Below are 21,500 nucleotides of genomic sequence, written 5' to 3' on the forward strand. Positions count from 1 at the left end.
GTAAAGATAACCAGAACCGGGACATGCAGTCTTTTTCAGGGGGCTGCTTGAAGGAGCTGACCACTGCAAAAGGTGACAATGCTTGTGCATGGCAATGAAGGCACCATTCCCTGCTGGCTCATCTGTTGGGGCAGGTGTGTCATGCTAACAGAGAGAAAAGAAGAAGAAAAAAAGAAACTGAGAAGCGGGGGAACAAAAGGCTCCCACTATACTAAATACCTGGGAGAGGAACTCCCTGAGAAAATAAACCACTCTGGGAGAGGAATTCCCTAAGACAAAAAAACCTCTTAGGAAAGAACACCCTGAGGCCTGCTTGCTGTGAAGCTTCCTGGCTTTTTCCCATCCCTCTTTACAAAGTATTTAATTGCCAAAAATGCAAGTATAAGTTTGCTGAGATCCAAATATATATATACATGTAACTGGATACTGTTGAAAATCTACATCTTAATATTTATAAATAGCCTTATAAATCTAGCCTTCAAAATATGTTTTTCACTGTGTAAAGAACTGAGCCCCTCTGGATAGTTTTCAAGTAAAATAAAGTGAAAATCAAATAGATATGTGCACACATGCATATATAACACTTTTGTTTTGAGGAAGTGGTAATAGAGTAGAATTACATAAATAATAGCTGTGATTGAATGATTATTTTTGACTTATGGATGTAACAGTGACAGGTAAGTCTAACTCAACACTTTGTTAAAAGAGAAGAGAGATGGTCTGAAAGGGATGAAAAGGAACTCCAACACACAATGCAACTGTGCAATGTAACACACAGGTGTGTTTCCTTCATCCTGAAAAGCACTGATGCAACGTAAAACACTCCTGTCCATTTTTAAGTGTTGTGGACCTTTGTCATCATGTTATCCTCTGGAATCCAAGGGAATTCATCATTTTACCTTTTGTTTATATATAAAGCAGAAGAAATTATTTAGTCAGCTCCATACCAATGAACACGTTTTCAGCAGCATAATCTCATGTACAAAGACGCTTTTTAAAGGCTTGTTTTCAAGCCTGTCAGTGTTTCATAAAAAACATTCTGTACACGCTGCAGTTTCTTCTTAGCTTGCTTCTTAGTCTGCATTTGCCCTTTCCTGTACTGCCCCTACCCACTGCTGCTACCCTTTCCCCTGAATAAAAGAGTTTAATGGATGAATTTTAGCCTGAGGAAATTGCACATGCTTCCCTCTGGGTAACCTACAATGCAGTAGGATGCACTGCAGCCAGTAAGTCTACCCTCTGCTAGAACAGACTGTTTTACTCTTTTCCACTTCTTCAGGTACCTCAGCCCTTAACAGGGACGAAAAACTTCTAGGAGGCAGCTAGTTTGATGTTTTGCTTTTACCTGTCTGCTTGTAAAAGTCTGTCTCTTTATCAATATGTGATACAGCAAGCCTTCTTTAAGGTTACAAGGGGCTTTGCATAGTGGGATATAGTACTTTACCTTGTAAATTCAGTCTTCTATGAGATGTCAGTCTTTAAAAACCTGCTCATTTACTGCCATAACATTGTGTTATTTTGAGTTTAAATTTATTTAGACACCAAGATCTACACTTCTAGCTGGGAACAAAATTGTTCCAATTTGACCAGCACACACACATCCACTTAAGATCAGCAGTCAGGTTTCTTTCAGCTACATCCTCTAAAAGGTCTTACCCATGTTCCAAGAGGTGGTAGATACTAATTTCAGACAAAATGCAGATATCAGAATAATTTGAGGTTTTCTTGAAAACACAGTTGGGAATGACATCGACTTTTACAAAATAATATTGTACTAAGAGAGCTTGCTCAGAAAGAGGAAGTATAGGCTCATTGCTTCCTTGAGCCCTGGAGAAAGAGGATCATTTGTGATTGTTACAAGCGCATTTCTCACCTTGCACAGAAACGCTCAATTTCTAGGCAATGGAGTTCACCTTTGTGACAACATGGACAGTCTCCCACCCCTTGTTACTGAAGCTGTGCCAAAAAACAGATAAAAATTGAATGTATTGTGGTGATGAAAAAAATAAGAGGAAGACAGAATGCATGTTTCTGCAGTGCAATATTCAGCATACCGATCAGCGGTCAAAGAATAAAATCTAAGGTTTCACGGTACATTTTCAGTTTAAAATAAACAGCTGTGTTGGGAACAAGCATCAGAATTAAGGTCCTCCTGCTCCAGCACAGACAAGATCATGGCTTTTAGAGCTGTGAGTCCCCTTCTTGCTTGCCACTGCAGCTTTCTTTTCCCACAGTGCAAAGGCAACATGCAACCTCATCATCCTTCCCTACAAATTCTGAGCTGAGAGCAAGTAAGCAGATCATAAGGAATAGAGTTTGAGGACACAAATTAAAAATCAAAATACTGCCAGATCAAAACAAGAAGCATCTTATTCATACAAATACCTGTGAATATCCATTGTGTATTAAACTGAACAGAATTACTGGTAATTGCAGCTGATCCTTATTTCCCCGCCTGGAAAATTTCAGCTTTCTGGTATTTTCCTCTTTGATTGGGTGGTCATGGACTTTGCCTCCCGCACCTGCTGTGAAGGTCGCTTCCTCATCAGTGAAAAGGAAAACACCAGCCAGTTGTCCTTTGGAGTGTGAACGCATTGTGTGAAGACATCTTTTGTCATTGTCAACCTGGCAAGACCTTATTTCCTGTATTTTTTAAGTTCTGAGCATAACAGGTCATCAGCTGTGCAGTCTTTTGTCAGAAAATTGCTTTAAACAAATCTAACACAAAACATTACAGCCCAACATTAGGCAATATCAGTGCAAGGAATCTGCTCAGTGCCACCTATAACCATGCAGCTTTGTAATGCACTACTGTCACTGCTAGTAGCAAGCCATAAACTATGTACTGAATTTGCCAAGCCTCAGGACTGAAGTTTGCAAAGCCTGCTCTGTCTGAACTTCCTTGACCGCGTGCAGCTTTGTTTCACTTGGTTTAGCTGTAACAGCCATCTCTTTAATTGTCGAGGTGTCTGTGGGTAATTTGATATACTTTTGTTTAGCTTTATATGGTATCACCATAGTCTTTAAAAAACTATCATAATAAAGCAGCATAGAAAATGCAAGCCTGATATGTGAATAAATTTAGGTCCTCGGAACTGAAGACATAGGATTAGGAGTGGAGGAGTACAGGCATGGGATGATAAAAGATGGGGCACAGACTAGCACTGGAGGCCCCACGGCAGTCCTTTAAGAAATGCGGACCTGGAGATAGCCAAAACTGAGCTTACTGGTAACAAAAAGAACAAAAAAATACCATCTAACACATGTAAAAGGCGTATCTAGCAAATTTTTGCTGCAACATTGACCTGCAGACCAACAGAGAAAGAGCAAGAGGTAAAAGCATGTTACCAAGCCTATAGAAATGACTCTCTTCTTTTAGGATGATGTGCTGTGTTCTGAGAGTGCTATTGATTACACCAGGTCTCTGTGGGTAAGGGACTGGAAGGGAATGTGATTGAAAGCAAAAATTCAGAATAATTTCTTCCTGCATAAACACAAAGTACAGATAAATATTATAATCCAGGCACACCATTCCAAAACTACTCAAGTTGGATGGTAGCTATTTTCCTTGCTATATACTTCATTAAAATCCTTTCATTCTCCTTTCAGTGAATATTTAAGCTTTAGTAAATTCTGCAGTAACTCAATGCCTCCTAACCAGTTTAGCTTACTTTGCTGCACCAAAATATCACTAACGGAATGTTATCAGAAACATGTTTTTGATATCAAAACATGAGGAATTGCAGTTCTGAGAATTCTTCCACAATGTGGTTGGAAGTACTTTGTTCTGGACCTAATGTTCTAGCAAAGAAAATCCCCACAGAAGTGCACTGTAACATTTATGTTATGTTATTTATGTTATGCATGCTGTGGCATGCATGACAGGGCTGAAGGAACGAAACAATCCATGGACTACTTTTATCCTGCTGGGCAAATTTTTATCGCTGTGTGCTGAAATCCAAAAGTGATTAGCATACCAGAGAGACACACAGTGCCATCCATAGCCCTTTGTTGGAGAAGAGAAGCTTCATTTTCAGTAGCATTTCAAAAGTCTGGAAACGAGGACAGCTGATGGAAACCCTTGCAGCTGTAAGTCCAGTGTCAGCACTGAGACCAGTATGGGAGCACTGGAGTTCTCTGTCCCTGCTAACCAGAAGTGGAAAAAAAGTACACAAATCACTGTTTTAAAATGATTCACAATTTTAGAAGAAATAAGTCAAACTTCTTTTTTTGTAATCTTTGCACCTATTGTAGTCATTTGCACAAATACAACATGGTGCAAAATCACCCTAAAAGCTAAGGAAAAAGAGACTTTTTAATTTAGTCTTGCTTGCTGATTTTGAATAAAATAAGAGTTTGTGACTGCCTTTGGAGACAAGTTCAAATGCTTCAAAAGCACATGCATACTTTCAGAAACATGACGAGGTGCTACCTATAACTTAGGCCTCAAAGGACTACAGGTTCTAAAGAGTGGCTGAGAACACTGGAATTAAACATTGCTATACCTTACCTCGGAACTTAGCCTCATCACCCACTAGATGTACCCTGTCTTCTACCAAGGATGTGTGCAACTAAGGTGCTTTGTAGGTACCTGAACAGGCTTCTACTGTAGGCCCTGAAAACACCTCTCTCCCTCTACCACTATAGTGTAAACACAGATTCAGCCCACTTTGAACAAAAAGAAATTCCATATAGCACTTGTACAGTTGTTTGTTGTTGTGTTTTTTTCTTATAATCACATATAATAGGGATGGAAAATGTTTATATATTCCCAGTTTCTATTATTTAATTAACTTTTATCTGTTTCAAGCAATGAAAGTGTATTATTACCTCTGGAAGTTGTTTTACAACATAAATGTTTTTGCAGCAAAGGAGATTTTAATCTAAGCTTTCCTTATGTAATGTAATTGCAAAAGATAGTCCTTTCTGTCATGAAAATCAACTCCAGCAATTTCTGTTGTTCTTGTAATTGAGCCTCCATCTCCCAAAATATATTTGCATGTACTCAACCACTGGTAGAAGTTATCATTCAGAAGCCTTGTTTCTATAATCTTTCCTTATAAATCTGTCCCTCCTACGCACCAAACACGCTTATTCTTTTTCTTTTCATCTCACCAAATATAAGTGTTCTTTTCTTCTGCTATGGCATTTCCATCACTTACCATTCACTCAAAGCATAGTGTTGCTATGAGCACCACTTGGATTCCTCCCCCTTTCGTTTTCTTATGTAAAGAAAAGTTGAATGTAAAATGGAGGAGTACCTGAATCCTGGAATAGGCTATACATGCTGTAGCACCTGTAGCCAATCTTTCTCATAAAGCCTTTCTGTGGTACCTTTTACAGATAACGCCACATCCTTATCATCAGATGAAAAGTATTTCAATGGGGTAAGACAAAGTGCAAGAACTTGTCTTGCCCTTAGTACTCACATTAAGCCATGTCCCCTTACTTCAGCTACCTTCAACTGCATGCTGACATGAACCTCCAGGTCTCCTGCTTCACACTGAAAGCAGTGGCTATCTCCCAGACATTCAGGTTTTGCATAGCTAGCACAGTAGTTCCCCATTATTTTATCCTGTAGCACAATGCGCTGAACCAATTTACATTTAATTTCTCTCCTTAATGAATGCTACTCATAAAAGTATGTCTGTGCTACTCAGCTGGCATCCAGCATATAGGGTGCACCAGGACTGCAATCCAGTATTAGAGGCTACCAGACAGACAGCAGTACAAGAATTACATTTAACAGCAGCACAGAAAATCTAACATTCCCAGCAAAACCTTCTTATATTGTTACCAGTGTCAGCATATCCAGGATAATTCAGCCTTCTTTTTCATCATTCCATCATGAAGTTATGGATGATCAAATACCTGCAGCATGATACTGCGCAAAACGATGCAAACTCATTTAAAGCAGTATGTAAGATTACTTACACAATTATTTCCAACACAGCATAGGAATATTCCTCTTTCTGCTATTAATATTTGCTTTAAAAAACATCCAGGTCCTTTATCAGCTCATGGTTTTCACATAACTGAAATTAGTAGCATTAATCTTCTCTTCTGCAATAAAAAATGTGTATCAAATTGCTCAGCGATAGCCTCAATGCCATCAGTATTCCAATTCAAATGCTAAACTAGACTCTCACACTGCTGCTTGGACACATTACTCTAGCATGGCTGATTTGTCACTATAGCAGGAAAAATGCTTTTCTTTTGTGCTTTGACTTCTTTTTATGTCAGCTGAAGATCACGTTATTGCATTCCATTTTTAATGCTAAGGGGAAAATAGGGCTTGCAGGGAAAACAGCCGTTTTCTTTTTCCTGAAGAGTGCATTAAAAGATCAGCAACACAACGAAGCAAAATCACAACAATGCTGTAAGATAACTCTCTGTCTTGTACTTAAAAATGAAAAAGATTAGCACAAATTCATGCCATTATGTTAGCTTGCTTTTCACAGATCCTGCTAGCTGGGATTTGCATAAAGCAGAACTTCATCTGTGCTTTTCCAGAATCTGACATTCTAAGCCTAACAAAGGCTGCCCACGATTTCCAGGTCTTTTTGCCCTTCAAGTAAACTGTAATAAGCAAGGGAAGTTGTACACAAGAGCTCCCGCGTTAGAACCCTACATTCTGTGACAGGCGGAGATTGCCATCTGGTGGTCACTGGCCTATACCTAAAGTCAGGCAAAGGGGATTTCAGCGAGGATCTCTGCAGCAGCTTTTTTTGAGGAAAAGAATATTTTTCTTCAGTTCGTTCAATAAGCATACTGAAAGCACAGATTAGCATAAATAACTATTTATTTGGAAATGAAGTAAGACTGTTTGGTCACTTATTTGGTCTAGCTGTGAGTTGGTACGATAGATGGTAGGTGGCATCTACGTGATGCAAAGTTATGTTATTTCAAAGATGAGGACAAATGACAGTGGAATAATACTGCAGAGATTCTGACACATGTGTGGACATCATACAATCCTGACAAACTTTGACTTTTCTGAGCAGTAGGACAGTGGGCTTGTGTCAGGCAGCTGTAAGTGCCAGGGAGCAGCACGGCACAGCCAGCCTGTGGACACATGGAAGAATGCAGACACTTCGCACGTTTCTGCATCCCCTTGGTATTTCTCCCCACTGCAGGGCTCTTGGCAGATGGTGCCCTGTGCACTGCAGCATGCTCACTCCATGCTGTGGTGTTCCTGTCCTCAGATGGTGATGCATACAAACCCTATTGGCATTACACTCTGGCATGAGATATCCCCACTCGCGACTGCTCAGCTCACTCTTCATTTGGGCACAGTGTCTTTTCCACAATGCTGACAAAGACAAGGATGCCAGCTCCCTGCCTCAGAGGTTAAATAGCCCGTGTAAATGAGGACAGTACAAAAACACCGCACTGCAAACAGCCGCAGCCGACATAGACACACATTCTGTCCTACCAGCTTCGCTCAGGGCCTCTTGCTAGTCAGGCAGAGAGCACAGCAGCACCGAAGTCACCCCCAACAGCGTGCCTCAGGGCATTTCTCAGAGACCAAGTGGAAGCTAAGCAGGGTACAGGGACCTGCTTCACTCCCTGCAGCCCCACAGAGCCACACATAGACACAGTGCACTCGTGCACTGTGCTTTTCTAGCTGTCAGTTCTCTAGTACAGTAGAAAAAAAGTCTTGAGACAGCATAGGAGCATTTAAATAGGAATACAGATTCTCATACATAAAGGTGGCTACACTGGAATCACAGAAAAAAAATATTTAGCTTGAAAAGAGTCTGAACAAGGGAACACGATATGAGAGTGGCTGTACACACACAGCAGCAATTTTCTCTGCAGCATTAGCAGTAACTAGCTGGGTCTGGAGACACATGGAATGCAGGAGCAACTCCTGGCTCCAAGGTTCCTGCGAGTGCAGCGCACAGCCCCACCACTCAGCCGCCCTCCTGCTCAGCATTGCTCTCTGCGGAGGAGCTGCAGAGCAGGCTGCAAGAATTGAAAACCAGAAATCACTCTGGTCATTAATTCCGATGTGCGGCAGTTCGCAGCTCAGTGCAGCACTCTGCATCACACTGCAGTTTCATAGATACCATCGATACCTTCGTCTGTGTGCAGACACGCATCTGCACAACCCAGAATTTCTGGTTTGCTGTTTGTTTTCTGAGCAAACCAGTGTCTGAGGAGAGCACACTCTCTTAAAGCAGTCATCTCCTTACGAAAGTTAAAGGGAATGTTTCAAAATAAAAAATGCTCTGAGCAGTCACTGTCCTTATTTTTCAACTTCTGAGGAAAAAAACTGTGAAAAATCTATAATCCTTTTCTAAAGAAAATTTCAGTCCATCCTCCATTATGGCTGTGCTGCTTTCTCTTCCTAATACATTGTTCAAAATTCTTAATACTGCACTGGAACTTGCATTTTCAGTTATTTCTCCATCACTATTCCATCTCTTTCCTAATCAGTATGCTGGATGGCTGCGTGTTTAGTGCATATTCCTCAGACTGATTCCTTCTTCCCAGATGAATTGTATAACATTTTTCTACATTAAGCTGCGTTTGCTACCTGGCAGCCCACTGCTTAAATGATCCAGAATCTTCTGTGTTCAGTTTTGTTTCTACCACCTGTTTTATTTCATCCAGAAAACAAATATATATACATATACATATATTTTTTTATATTTATATATGGTAAAAATAACAGTAAATATTATAAAATTCATTTTTTAAAAAGGTTTCCACCTGTTTCTGTTTGTTATCCATTCTTCCCCAGAATAAATCAGAATGCTGTTTTTCATTAGTAACTAAAATGTATGCTTAGAATTTAATTTCTATGTGATAATTTCACAGACAATTCTGAAGTAAAATAGCGATAAATTAATAGTGAGAGAATGTATATCTCTTGGTTTTCCAAATAAGCAATTAGAATCTATAAATAAAGAGTAAGATTATTACGGGCTCATCCTTATGCAAATTATATACTGTTTTAGATCTTGCTCACAAGAGGAATGTAGCATTATTTCATAAATATATATCTGACCAGGACTTGCATATTTCAGTGCAGTATCTTTGTGACCAAACAGATACAGACAGGACAAAGCGTAAGTCCTGCTCTATATTCATCCCATATGAGGTATCTTTAAAACATGCTTTCACAGACATTTTTATTCTAGAGGAAAGCAATTTGTATTGTGGCACCTATTGTCTGATTAGACTGAGATTTTTTTAACCCAGCTCATGCACTGCACCTGTGTCTGACTTTCATTTGCAGCAGTGCAAGTCTTATTTCCACTACCCTCTCAATTTGTAATAATGAGGAAACTTTCTTCTATTTGGGATTTATTGAAGGGCAGAAATAGAGAAAATTCACTCTCCAACAATTGCACAACAAATTAAGTAACAAACTGCATTAGGGAATATGTATAGCTCCACCAACCAGCCTGAGACCTCTGCTGCCCTGTTTTCAAATGGCCCTCCAATCTTCTGTTCATTCAGTTGTGTCACAGACTTTTCTCCAGGTGGATGACATTCACTTCTGTGCACCAAAAGGGTGACTGGCCTTCTTAAGACTTAACACAAACAGTGCATGAGCACTATTCTGGTCCTCTCCATACCCCTAGAAAGGATGAAGAGTGTTTTAATGACCCAATTTCCTTCAGGCCATTACAAAGGTGTCTCGCTTTCTTTGAATCTTGCTGTTTTCATTTCTTATCACAAAGCCTTCCCTACAGACATGTTATCACCGGCAAGCGCTGCAGGATGGAGCAGGTCGTAATTTCTTACCTTTATGCTCCCTGCTTTAATCAGAATGGCATTTATATAAACCTCTCCTACCAGAATTTATCCTGCCTTTCCGAAGTTCTCAGATCTATAGGCTGAATCACTCTGAATGCAGTGCAAGGTGTCGTGCATCCCCTTACATCCTGCATAGTCTTGCAGAAAGCTCATCACTGGTATGAGTCCACACCACTGTGGCAGTCATTGTAACCAGCAGAGACCCCAATCTGCACACAAGGCCAGTCCTATGTGTCCCTTCCTATATGACCCTCCCTTTGTGCAGCAGCCCAGGAACCACGCAGGTTCTGGTCACAGCCTAGCAGCTCTACTTCTATTTGTGCTTCTCCTACAGTGGTGGTACTGGATGCCCCCCCAGCTATTGTTAGGCTTTGAGATGTCACCTACCAACCTACACTGCAGCTCCCATTACTGCAGTGTATACTGCAGTGTTTGCTGTCTTTATCCCCACGTTTTTCTAAGATGGGAAAATAAAGGAAAGAGGGGAACACAAAGAAAGAAATAATAACACTACCACACAGAGGTTTCTGGCAGAACAAGAGAGGGTCCGGCATTTTAAATCAGCATCCACCTCATTTCTTTCTACCTCTCAACACTGTCTGCAGCACAAATCACTTAGTTCTACAAAGAACACATGAGGATTAAAAAACCATAGAAAAATATATGCCTCTGTGTGAATGGCATGGAGATTAGGGGCTGACTTGCTTCTGAAGGGACTGAGTTTCAGCTGGTATAAACTGGCCCAATTTTATTGACATCAGTGAAGCTGCATTGTTTACAGCAGCTTAGGATCTAGCTCGGAGGCTTCAGCAACTCAACACTTCCAGCAAAATAAAAAGAAGGCTGTCAAAACACTTGTTTATGGCTTAAAAATAATGAATGGGATCCCACAAGGTTCTAGGTAGCAATTTGTTAAGCTATGAGGGCAAGACCTAGGGGCAAATCCAGAGCTGAAAAGCATTGCCATCCAAAGATTGCTAGTACATCAAATAAGCTACCTAGCAACACAAACAGACTCCTTGGTGCTAATGAATTTAAACACAGCATAGATACATTACCACCTATGGCTTCTTCCCTCCAAATCACCTGGCTGAGCTCAATAAAATGAAGACAACAAATGTTTCTATATCTGGAGCTGCATCCAGTGTGTGGTGTTTTATCATTTTACCCTGAAGTTCATTGCAAACTGTGCCTACTGATTTACTTACAGAATTTCTTCCTCTGAGAACAGGATCCCCTTCTCAGTCTTTTTACCTCACTTGTGCTCTGCACTGCACCACCAGCTTTGACGTGCAGTAGTATGTTGGTGGAAAGAGAGAAAAAGGAGGAAACCTACAAGAAATCATTTTTATTCTGACCTGAGATTGTAAAACTTAGGGAGCATTCTGGCACTATGTAAGGTTAATGTTACAACAAATAGCTTATCACAGCAGCAAGTGTAAAGCACTATCTTCTTTCTGTCTGTGCACTGAGTGGGCTGAGAGTTTTTATTTCATACTTCATTTACACCTTTCTGAGTGATGCCATAGAGATGGCAGAAGTTTCATCTCCTCCCGCTCATGCAGCAGCACAAATATGTGTAGCAGCAGCAGTCCACATCGCTCACAGGAAGCGGGGGCCTGATGCCGATCACAAGTTCAAAACTCCTCCTCCTGAGTGACATTCTGAGATGGTAGCAAATATCTTCTATTTTCTTATTAATTCTTGCTGCAGAGCTAACAGCTGACTGGAAAGCAACTTGAGAATTTTAATCACATAAGCTAAAAAACACTGAGGTTTTCCTCACAAGCTCTTCACAGTGAGAAATGAGAGAGAAAATTAAACAAAATCTGTTTAGGAAAATGCTGAAATGAAGAGGACAAGCATTTGTATGTAAGGACAGTCTTAAGCAAGCAGAAAAAGGTAAAGTTGTATATCTTTTGTTTATCACTATCAATTCACTGAAAGTACTGCAAAGTCTAACCGCATTTGAAAATATAGAAACTTTCCAGAGGACTGAGAGAAAACTCAAATAAATAAGGTCAGAGGACTGCTAAGAGCAGCCAGTACTGCTCAGGGGAAGTAAACATTCACATCTCAGGTCCTGAGCAAGCCCAAGAGGTCTGACAGGCGCTCAAGGCCATGGCTTTGGCTGACAATTCCAAAGGCAGCCAGTAAATCAAACAGATGTAATGAAAGGACACTGCTCTAACGCTGAGCCACTCATAGGTCTGAAACTTTCACAAAGCAAGCCAGATGGCCCAGCAGGTTAGTAATGAACTCAGAACTAGTCTGAAACTACTTAATGTTGGTAAGTGACCAAGGACTTCTGCCAGCTCCCATGCGTTCCACATTTGGCCGCAGTCCCATTTGTCCATTAGTACAGATCAACTTCTCACAATACACCAGAGCAAACTCCATCAACTAACACTTTGCTAGCAGTCTCACTGAAGAGGCCAACAGCTGAATCTGCATATTTTCTGAATAACTCTGACTGCCATATCCTGTCTACATGAAATATTTTTAGCAAAACTTTCATGCTACCATGCAACAACAGTAGAGGGGAGCACAACAGGACTACCATTCCAAACACGTGTGTCAGTGAACCTTGTCTGCTACGAGCAGGAGGGCTGACATATAGGTCTGTGAACACTGCAGTGAAATGATGTTTGTACAGATGAATAGTAGAGACACAATCTCTGTGAACATTTTGGTGACTGCCATGAGTAGAATGCCAATAAAAACTTCAGTGTTTGCATGAAATGATTATCCATGCACACAAATAGTATTTTCTAGGTAAAAATAATTGTATTTTAGTTAAATTTTCTCTCTAAACCTTTTATTTGGTCTAAATTCACTTAAAAAAGAAAGTGGTTTAATTGCAAACACTACAATTTCCTAACTTTAAAAATGTCAGCGTGTGTTTTGTCTATTTAAAAGCATTTTTTTCTAACAATTCCTTCTGTTGGGAAATTCATTGAAACTGATTCTGGACATTAAGTTCTAATTTCTACAATAATTTTGGGGGGGAAAAATGTGACCATAATATTACCAGCTCAGTACTGGCCACATAAGCAAATTTTGTTGCCCTTCCAAATTATAGCTGAAGTACATCTACAAGCTACTGCAAGTGAGCGTGTCTGATAAATAACAGAATGAAGAAGCTACAGAGAATCAGAGAATGCCAGATTCCTGGGAAACATGCTGCAGTCCTAAGAGTCCTAAGTTTAGCCTTCAGAACACAACATTCTTAATCACTCCATCATATTCATAACACCTTTTTTTTTTTTTTTTCAAAAAAACTCATTAAATAGTTCATTTGCAGCATTCTTTTTTGCAGATTGCCAGGACCTACATGTGCTCAGGAATACCCTGTGTGTGCTGCACAGACAGCCACATTTCTTTCATGTGTACAGTGAGAGGCCCAATAGCTGCTTTGATATACAGAGCTTGATGACAAAGCATCTCGCTTGTAAAGGAGTCCTGCTGCACTTTAAGCTGCATGCATGAAAATGCCCTAGAACTTGAACTGCTTAAATCAAAGCCAGCCAGCTGACAAATCCAGCACAGAACCAGCAAAAGTGGGTTGCATATTAGTGAAAATTTGAGAGGCTGATACATCACCATGCAGAATCAGTCCAGCTCTAACGCTTACAAAGAATCATCAGAATTCCACAGGCTAAGAATGGAAAAATCCTATTGACATGATGGAAAAATCCTATTGATATGTATCCTGTGGGTTTAGAAACAGAAGCTGCTGCTCAGATAAAACCGTCTTTGCCTCCAGAGCTGTTAGGGATTTCATCCCACTCATTGCACCCACCAAAACCAACCTGCAGTGGCTCTCATGGGAGCATGCAGAATGCTTGACAATTAAAGAAGCAACAGCCTAGTGACAGCAAATGGCAGCCGGTCACATGCCAGGGCAGGGACAGGCTAGGAGAGGAATTTCACATAAACTCACCAGGGAGAAGAATTCAAAGTGGACTTGAGGGCAGCGAGGACAGGAAGCTTGGGCCACTGAGTGAATTGAAACAGAAAAACACAGGTAAATCAGGAAAGGGAAAAATCTGTGTTTAAAACACCATAAAACATTTCAGTTGGTGTCTGGTGTAGAAAATCACTGTTATACTCCTATAAATCTTCAGCCTTTTCAGAAATATTGATAACAGCAAGCATTTTGGAGTTCGATATTTTTACATAGAGAGTACAAAAAAACCCTTGAAAAGCAGGGTCATAAGCACCCTGGATTACGCACACAGAATGTACAGTCCTGTAACTCTCCCAGATGCTAAGGACACAGTCAAATGCAGAGCTGAATGTCCAAAGGTTTAGGCTACTGAATTTATACAAAAATTGATAGTGAGTACGCCAGAGTTGCCTTTCATTTTCAAATCCTTCTATGTATGTTAGCTGTAAATAAGAGCTTTTGGACATTTTCACATTACTACAAATGCATTTGGAAAGGTGTTAGCTGATATTCCTGATGTTCCCAGATCCAAGTCCTTTCAGAACTATTCTCCTTTCTCCTTCCAGTGTAAGATCAATGGGAACATAGAGGATAGGTTTACCTTACAACACACACTAACAGCCACCAATTAATTTGTCAGGCAAAGTGACAGGGAAGGATGCTGCAAAGTCACTGAGGAGCTGATAAGATTTGAGAAACAAAGAGCAAATATCATGGGCAAGAGGGATCTACTGAAGTAGAAGTAATCACAAGTATATTTGACATCATTGCCAACATTTGGCAAGATAAATCCACCACTCTAATTTATTCCGCCTGTGATCCTTTTTGGTCTTCCTATGTATTTGTACCCTCTCCTCATCCTTACCCCATTCCAAATAAAACTAAAAAGCAGAAGTAGCAAAGTTCTAGTAGCTGCAATTGATTTTGGAAGCATGGGAAATCATAGAATCATAAAAACATTAAGGTCAGAAAAGACCTCTAAGATCATCTAGTTCAACCGTCCACCTACCACAAATATTTCCCACTAAAACATAATCCTTAGTACTACATCTGCACATTTCTTGAACATTTCCAGGAACAGTGACTCCACCACCACCCTGGGAAGCCCATTCCAGCACCTGACCACTCTTTTGGAGAATAAGTTTTTCCTAATATCCAAACTGAGCATTCTCTGTTGCAACTGGAGGCCATTCCCTCTTGTTCTATCTCTACTCATGCAGGAGAAGAGGCCAAACCCCACCTGGCCACAACCTCCTTTCAGGTAGTTGGAGAGGGCAATAAGGTCTCCCCTGAGTCTCCTCTTCTCCAGACTAAACTATCCCAGTTTCCTCAGCCCTTTCTCTTAAGATTTTTGTCCAATACCCTCACCAGCTTCGTTCCCCTTCTCTGGAAAGGGCAGAATGAATTACTTGTACTGCAAAGACAAATGCCTGCTTGCACACATGGCAAAAGGTGCCTGATATTACTTGACTTTAAAGTTGTCAGCTCCCTACACCAGCTGAGGTAACCCACTGTTGCCACTACTGAAACATACCATCTACCACCTCACTGTGCACACATCCACTGTTTGGTCTCCATAAATGTTCAGCAAGCACTGATGAATGTAAATGGACGCCAAAACAGGAAGCATTACTTTTGGAGTATATAGCACTGAAAACATCAATTATATAATTGTGTGTACAGATTACTTAAAAAAAATGCCTTGACAGAAACAGGCATTTTGCAATGAAAATGTTCAGTTTATTCCAAAGCCATTTTTATCATCAATAACAACAAAGCTCCAAGAAGATGTTGTGAACAGCTAGTTTTGTCTAATTATCACCTCTTCCCACACCCAAGAACAGCCAGCAATGGCTGGGAATGAGATCTAAAGTTACGATGTCGCCATCTGTGCCAGAAAAAAATTGTTTCAGAATGTATTAATCAGAATTGGAATAGCTGTAAATTAGCTGTATGTTTATAATTCCTCTGTAGTATTTCATAGTACTGAACTGAAAAGCACCTACTTAAATATATACATGTATATATATGTGCACATACTGTCTAAATAACACAAACAGATACAGCTCTTGCTTCTCCTGTCAGCTCTTAACAGATTTGAAATGAGAAAATACACAAAGAAGAACAATGCAGTAAAGCTAAGCATGATGACCTGCTTTCAATTTACAAAAGAATGGGATGTCTACTATTTTTTTAAATCAGTGACTTTCTTTTCTTGTAAAATGTCTTTTTCCTATATAATCTTAAAAGAGATACTCGTGGCACAAACTGCTTAAAAACACAGCTAGTGCCCTGGAATGCAATTTTAAGAGCACTGCATAAAACATTTCTTCCATCTTTCTAATAATAATTTTCTGAAAGTTACCACTAGAAAAAGAACAATTATGTACATTTTAAAGGCATTTGTAAGAATACTATTTATCAAAGTCTAGATGGATCCACATGTTCCTCTAAATGCTAGATTTAGCCTTTGGATCTTTGATTTAGCTGACAGATGTGTATAATCTCAAACTATTGGTTAAATATCTCTTTGGATATCTGTCAAAACTAATCCAATGGAGAGAACAAATTCAGTTCACTAAAGTTTCCTCCAGATCTGGGTAGTCGGAGTGGCAGCTTATGGTGGATACAAATCATTTCTTTAGTTAAACTTTATTCCTCTTTCTTGATTCAGAAACCAGTTCTGTTTTATTCCAGAGGTCATCAGTGTCACCAAATGTTTGGGTTTAGAATTACACCTTTAAGGGCTTTGTTTATAAGAATCTAAAATAGAGCTTAGCCCATAATATTTACCTTTTCTTGTTCAAACAACTGTGAGGCTGGATAAATAACAATTTTGAAGCAACATAATCAGTGAAGTATAACAGAGTAAACGATGCAAAGCAACAGTTATATGGAAGAGCCACGTAGTGGGAGATGACAAGGTATTTTGTTCTGTGACAATCAGATTATAATAACTCTGAAGATTGTAATGGTTTATTTTGTTCCCTGCTAAGGTTCAGATTTCAAAAACATAAACTCACATGGAAGACTGTTTGTGCATGAAAGCAAATTTTGTACATGATTATGCTCACATCAAAAAATAATTAACATAAAGCAATCCCCTTGTCAGTCATTGAAGTGCTGCTTAAAATTAGTAGTCAAAAACAAAACAAAACAAAAAAACAGAAGGCTTTTTTTTTTTTTGAAGCAATGATTTTCATATTAAATCTAAGAAAAATAATGATTATAAATTAAAACTTCAGTTGTAACACAAAAAAGGCTTCATCTTCACTGAGGATTGAAGTAACGTTGTTTGCAGCTTAAGCCTTCCCAGGGGGTGCCCAGGCTTTCTTTGTTTTGGTTCAGAATTCCAGTGCTCAAACGCAACAAGCACGCTCCAGCAGGATAAATAGTTATTTACCTGCCAGTGGAGGGCAAGCTGAAGGCTACTTGTAGTGAAGGAAACTGGGGACTGAGGCTGACCCTACAGCAACATCAGGGAAAGATCCCCCCAGCTTCCAGCTCGTACTCCAAGACAGGAGCCTACACAAAAAGAAAGGGCCTAGACTCAGCTTCAGTCCTTGGAATTTATGATGGATGAATTCAGGAAACCTTGTTCCGGCAAACACAGAGATTATTATAATAATGAAACAAAAATGCCTTTTCCTGAGGTGGCACACCTCAGGTTAAGGTCTTCCCTCTAACACTGTTCCCTACTTCCTAATACTATAATGTACATGTACTCATAAAGAAGCATATAAAAAAAAAATCATACTTCTGTAAATCTCTGAAGCAAACCCACTTCTACCAAGTCTCCTCTATTCTGCTGCCGGCTGAGCAACAACCAACAATCAATCTCCTCATCAGTGGTGGATCCAGGGTAGAACAGACCTCCTGCTATCAGCAGAACTTTGAAACAAATATTCATCTTTTAAAGAGAGAAAATAAATGACTTTAGAATGTTTTTCATGAGCCAAGCTCAGTGTGTCATCCAACTCTTATAAAAATGGGATGTTTCTACACAATTACTTGCACTCCGGACTCCGTTGCTTCCTTTAATAATCAATGCCTCCCACTCTCAGATGTTTGCATAAGTTCTTCAGCCTCCTTTCTAGACTGTAAAAATTACATGTGTGGATATGTAGGAGTATACATATACATACAGGACAAAAATGTTTATTCAGAATAAATGATTTGGCTCTAAAGGAAATGAATTGGCTGGATGCCAAAAGAATGATCCCTTGAGAAAAGAGAATGGGAGGGAAATGCCTTTTTTCAAGCATTATTTCTCAAAGTTCTTATGCCTTGCTTAAGTAGTAAAGAACAAAATGTCTCAGCCATACTTCCATTAAACTAGTAGAAACACTCATATAATAATAGGCAGCACTTCAATTTCCCAAGCAGCTCCACAGAGAATTACCTTAATCTCATTTTGAGAAGTCACATCATCTAAAAAAGCCAAGAACTTCTAGAAAAATGGGGGCATGCAAGGGGTCCTCACAACACTTTTGCCAACATTCATCCTCAGTATGATTTCCAGGTACCGCTGTGTATGTGAACTACTCAAAGAGACACTTCTATCTCTGACACCAGGTCCTGAAGCATTACGTAAGCACTCATCCAGTTCCCAGAGTTCGTGCAGACAGTTTGCTTGTAGACCTAAGCCATATAAAACAGAACTGAAACTGCCATCTGAAATCCTGTCAACGGTTTACGGGCGTTCGGCCCAGTTCCGTGACGAAGGGGACGGGGGATCCACGGCTCCACGCCCTGGGAAAAGGGAAAAGGGGAAAAGGGTAAGGAGATGGCCCTGAGAGCAAAGAACAGCGGCAACAATCTGAGGAAAAACAAACTAATTTACTAAATAAGATCTTGGAATGCAAAACAACACACTATAATACAATATAATTACAATTTAAGCTGATAAATCCAATACAGAGAGAGAGAATGTCCCAAAATCAAGGTAGGCCTTACTCTACTACCGATGATAAGATGGCTGGAGAGCGAGGTGCTGCCAAGACAAGAGACAGGCGGAAAAAGGGACGAGGTCTTGTGATCTGCAAGTTTTTATACTGCGAGCTTCTATCTTTTCCCTCCGGCTGGAAATGGTAACAGAGGAGCAAAGTACCGTGGGGAAAGTAGTAGTCCTTCTCTTCTGAGAACTAGGTACATCCACTACATGATGTTATGATGTGGAATACCAATAACCGAAAATCACAAAACCATGACAAATCCTTTGCTAAATTCACGTTCCTCAAGTTTCACATTCAAAGAACACAATTAGTCAAAGGCCACCATCAAGTCCAACACATAAAACTAATTATTTTAATTTAGTTTTGCCTATTTGTTATGTTTATCGCTATTACTAAATGCTTTATGATGTAAAAGCAAGTGTGCCAGGCATTGTGCACATACTGTGCAGATGTGTTATCATGCAGACAACCCATGCCCTGAGCAGTACGTATGCTGAAGCAGACCATGCAGGCAAGAGATCAGTGTGAGAGCACAAGGTGAGGAAATATGCCTGAAGGTGAGATTTCTTAATACAGGAACACTAAGTGAGGAATTGAACTCTGAAGCTTCACCTCTACTGATCATTACCAAGCCATCTTCACCAAGGATCCATTTCCATGAGTTCGCAGAATGCGATACAACACAGCACAGAGACCAGCCACACTCTGCCGGCTGCATCAGGTGAGCCATCAGGCCTGGGGGCGGCCTGCGGGAACGCACTGCCCCCGCTGCCAGCCTCACTCACCCAGGCAGTCATCCTCTGACCAAAACACCCGCTTCAGATTTTAGCACGGCTAAACTGAGTGAAACCTTTCAGACTGAAAGGTATGCAGTTTGCACTTGTCCCAGAAAGGACCAACAGGTAGAAGCAAAGCTGGTTCAGTTCCCAGGGCCAGGGGGAGAGGTGCGCACACCTGCAGCCCCTCCGACGGTGGCACTGCGGCGCTCAGCTCCGCGCCCCTCCCTTCCCCTCCGCGGGAGCTTCCCTCGCGTTAAGCCCGGCGCTGGTGCCCCTGCTGCCTCCCTGCTCCCCGAGTACCTGTTGGCATGGTCCGCACGGTGTCTGAGCTACATAGTGGCAAAATATTATTCATCCAACAACCGTATTTTTTGTCTTTTTCCGCCCGTCAATGCCTGAATTTTGAAATCGCAGAAGAGGGCAGCGAGAGCTCCGCGGGCCGGCCGGAGCAAGGGCAGGTACGCGGCGCGGTACGAGGGCTCGCGGCGCCATCTCGTGGCTGCAGTGCAAACTGCAGCGGCGCCCCGTGCGGAGGCAGCTCCCCGGGGCCGACTGCAGGCAGGGGCAGGGGCAGGGGCAGGGGCAGGGGCAGGGGCACCGCTCCCAGAGGCACGGCTCCTGGAGGGAACGTGTCCGCAGTCCGAACTTGAGTGTTCCACGAGTTTTTCAATTCATTAACTTGCCTGCAAAGCTTCTTTGTGAAACCTAAAGTGCTAAGAATATGTTTATATACATGTGTGTGATTCTAAGGTTTGTGGGGTTTCTTCTCCCCATCACTGGTTATTTTCCTTTTCCCATACCATCTTATTTAATTATTTATTTTTAGGTACTTTGTTGTTTTATGAATATATATTGCTTTTCTGATCTAAGAAAATGCAAGCTGTTTATTTTTATGTGTGTGAAGCAAACATATGTCAAGCTATAAAACATGTATGGAGGAAAAACAGCCTGGAATGTCAGGAAAGTTTCCTTTGTCTCTGATGATGAGATGCTCTTATTATACAACACAGCCTGTTTGCATCCAACGTCATTCTAAAGAAGACAATTTTCTGTATATCTCTTATGTATTAGTGAAAAAGGATCCCACTACAATAAAGAAATTTCTAAACCTGAAAAAAATGCTTGTGGTTTTATTAAGCAATTTGTATTTTAATTTTAGAACTACAAGTAATGTCATGTCAAATGGTAAAGTCTATCTCTAAAATAAAATAAAACAAATGAGATTTTTTTTCTTTTAAATGCACAAACAAATTAGCTAAGAGTACAATTAAATGCAAGTAGCAATTAACCCATTGTGACTATGATTTTGTAATGGATCAGCGCAGACATGTGGGCCTGCAGCTAAGAGGAGAAGCACAGCCTGAGTGTCAGGCAGTGGCCACCTTCAGTGTGGATTGGAGGATATTTCAACATAACATGTGATCTACAAGACATAGTCTGTGCTAATTCTGTCATCTCAGGCTTCTTTGTAGTTTGTGAGTTCAGAAGATTTGTGTTCCCATCACTGAGTCTGATTTTGAGTGGTACTCATTCACATGCAAACAGAATAGACATGATTGAGCCAGGACGAAGCATAGAGCCCAATGTAGCATCTACACACACAGTCCTGCTGTAGAGAGTGCTCCAGACCCAGCTTGACTTCAAAGAATAGAGTTCTTGACTGCAGGGGGCAGGATCAATTTGGTTAAAGTACAAGGCTGCAAAGATACAGACAAGGAGAGAGAGGGCACTGGCCCTTATTCGTTATCTGCATCATCAGTCACACTGATGACTGGTGGGAATGAGTTAAATTCATACAAGCGTCAAGTAATCTTACTTTAGTGTTCTCAAAGCATCGTCTTTGAGAAACATTGTTAAACCTTCACTTGGCAGAAAACTAGAAGAAAAATCGTAGTACCTGCTGATCTGAACTGACAGTGCAGTTGGCAGGCCAGTGGGTTTCTCACTCCTGAAGGTGCTGATGCCCTGCACAAAGGCCTCTCAGTCACTTGCCAGAGCAGTTCTTTTGCTCAAATATGAGCAAATAGCCCAAGAGCAATGTTCATT

This window comes from Numida meleagris, chromosome 6 (genome assembly GCF_002078875.1).
Source record: "Numida meleagris isolate 19003 breed g44 Domestic line chromosome 6, NumMel1.0, whole genome shotgun sequence".
Taxonomy (NCBI): Eukaryota; Metazoa; Chordata; class Aves; order Galliformes; family Numididae; genus Numida; species Numida meleagris.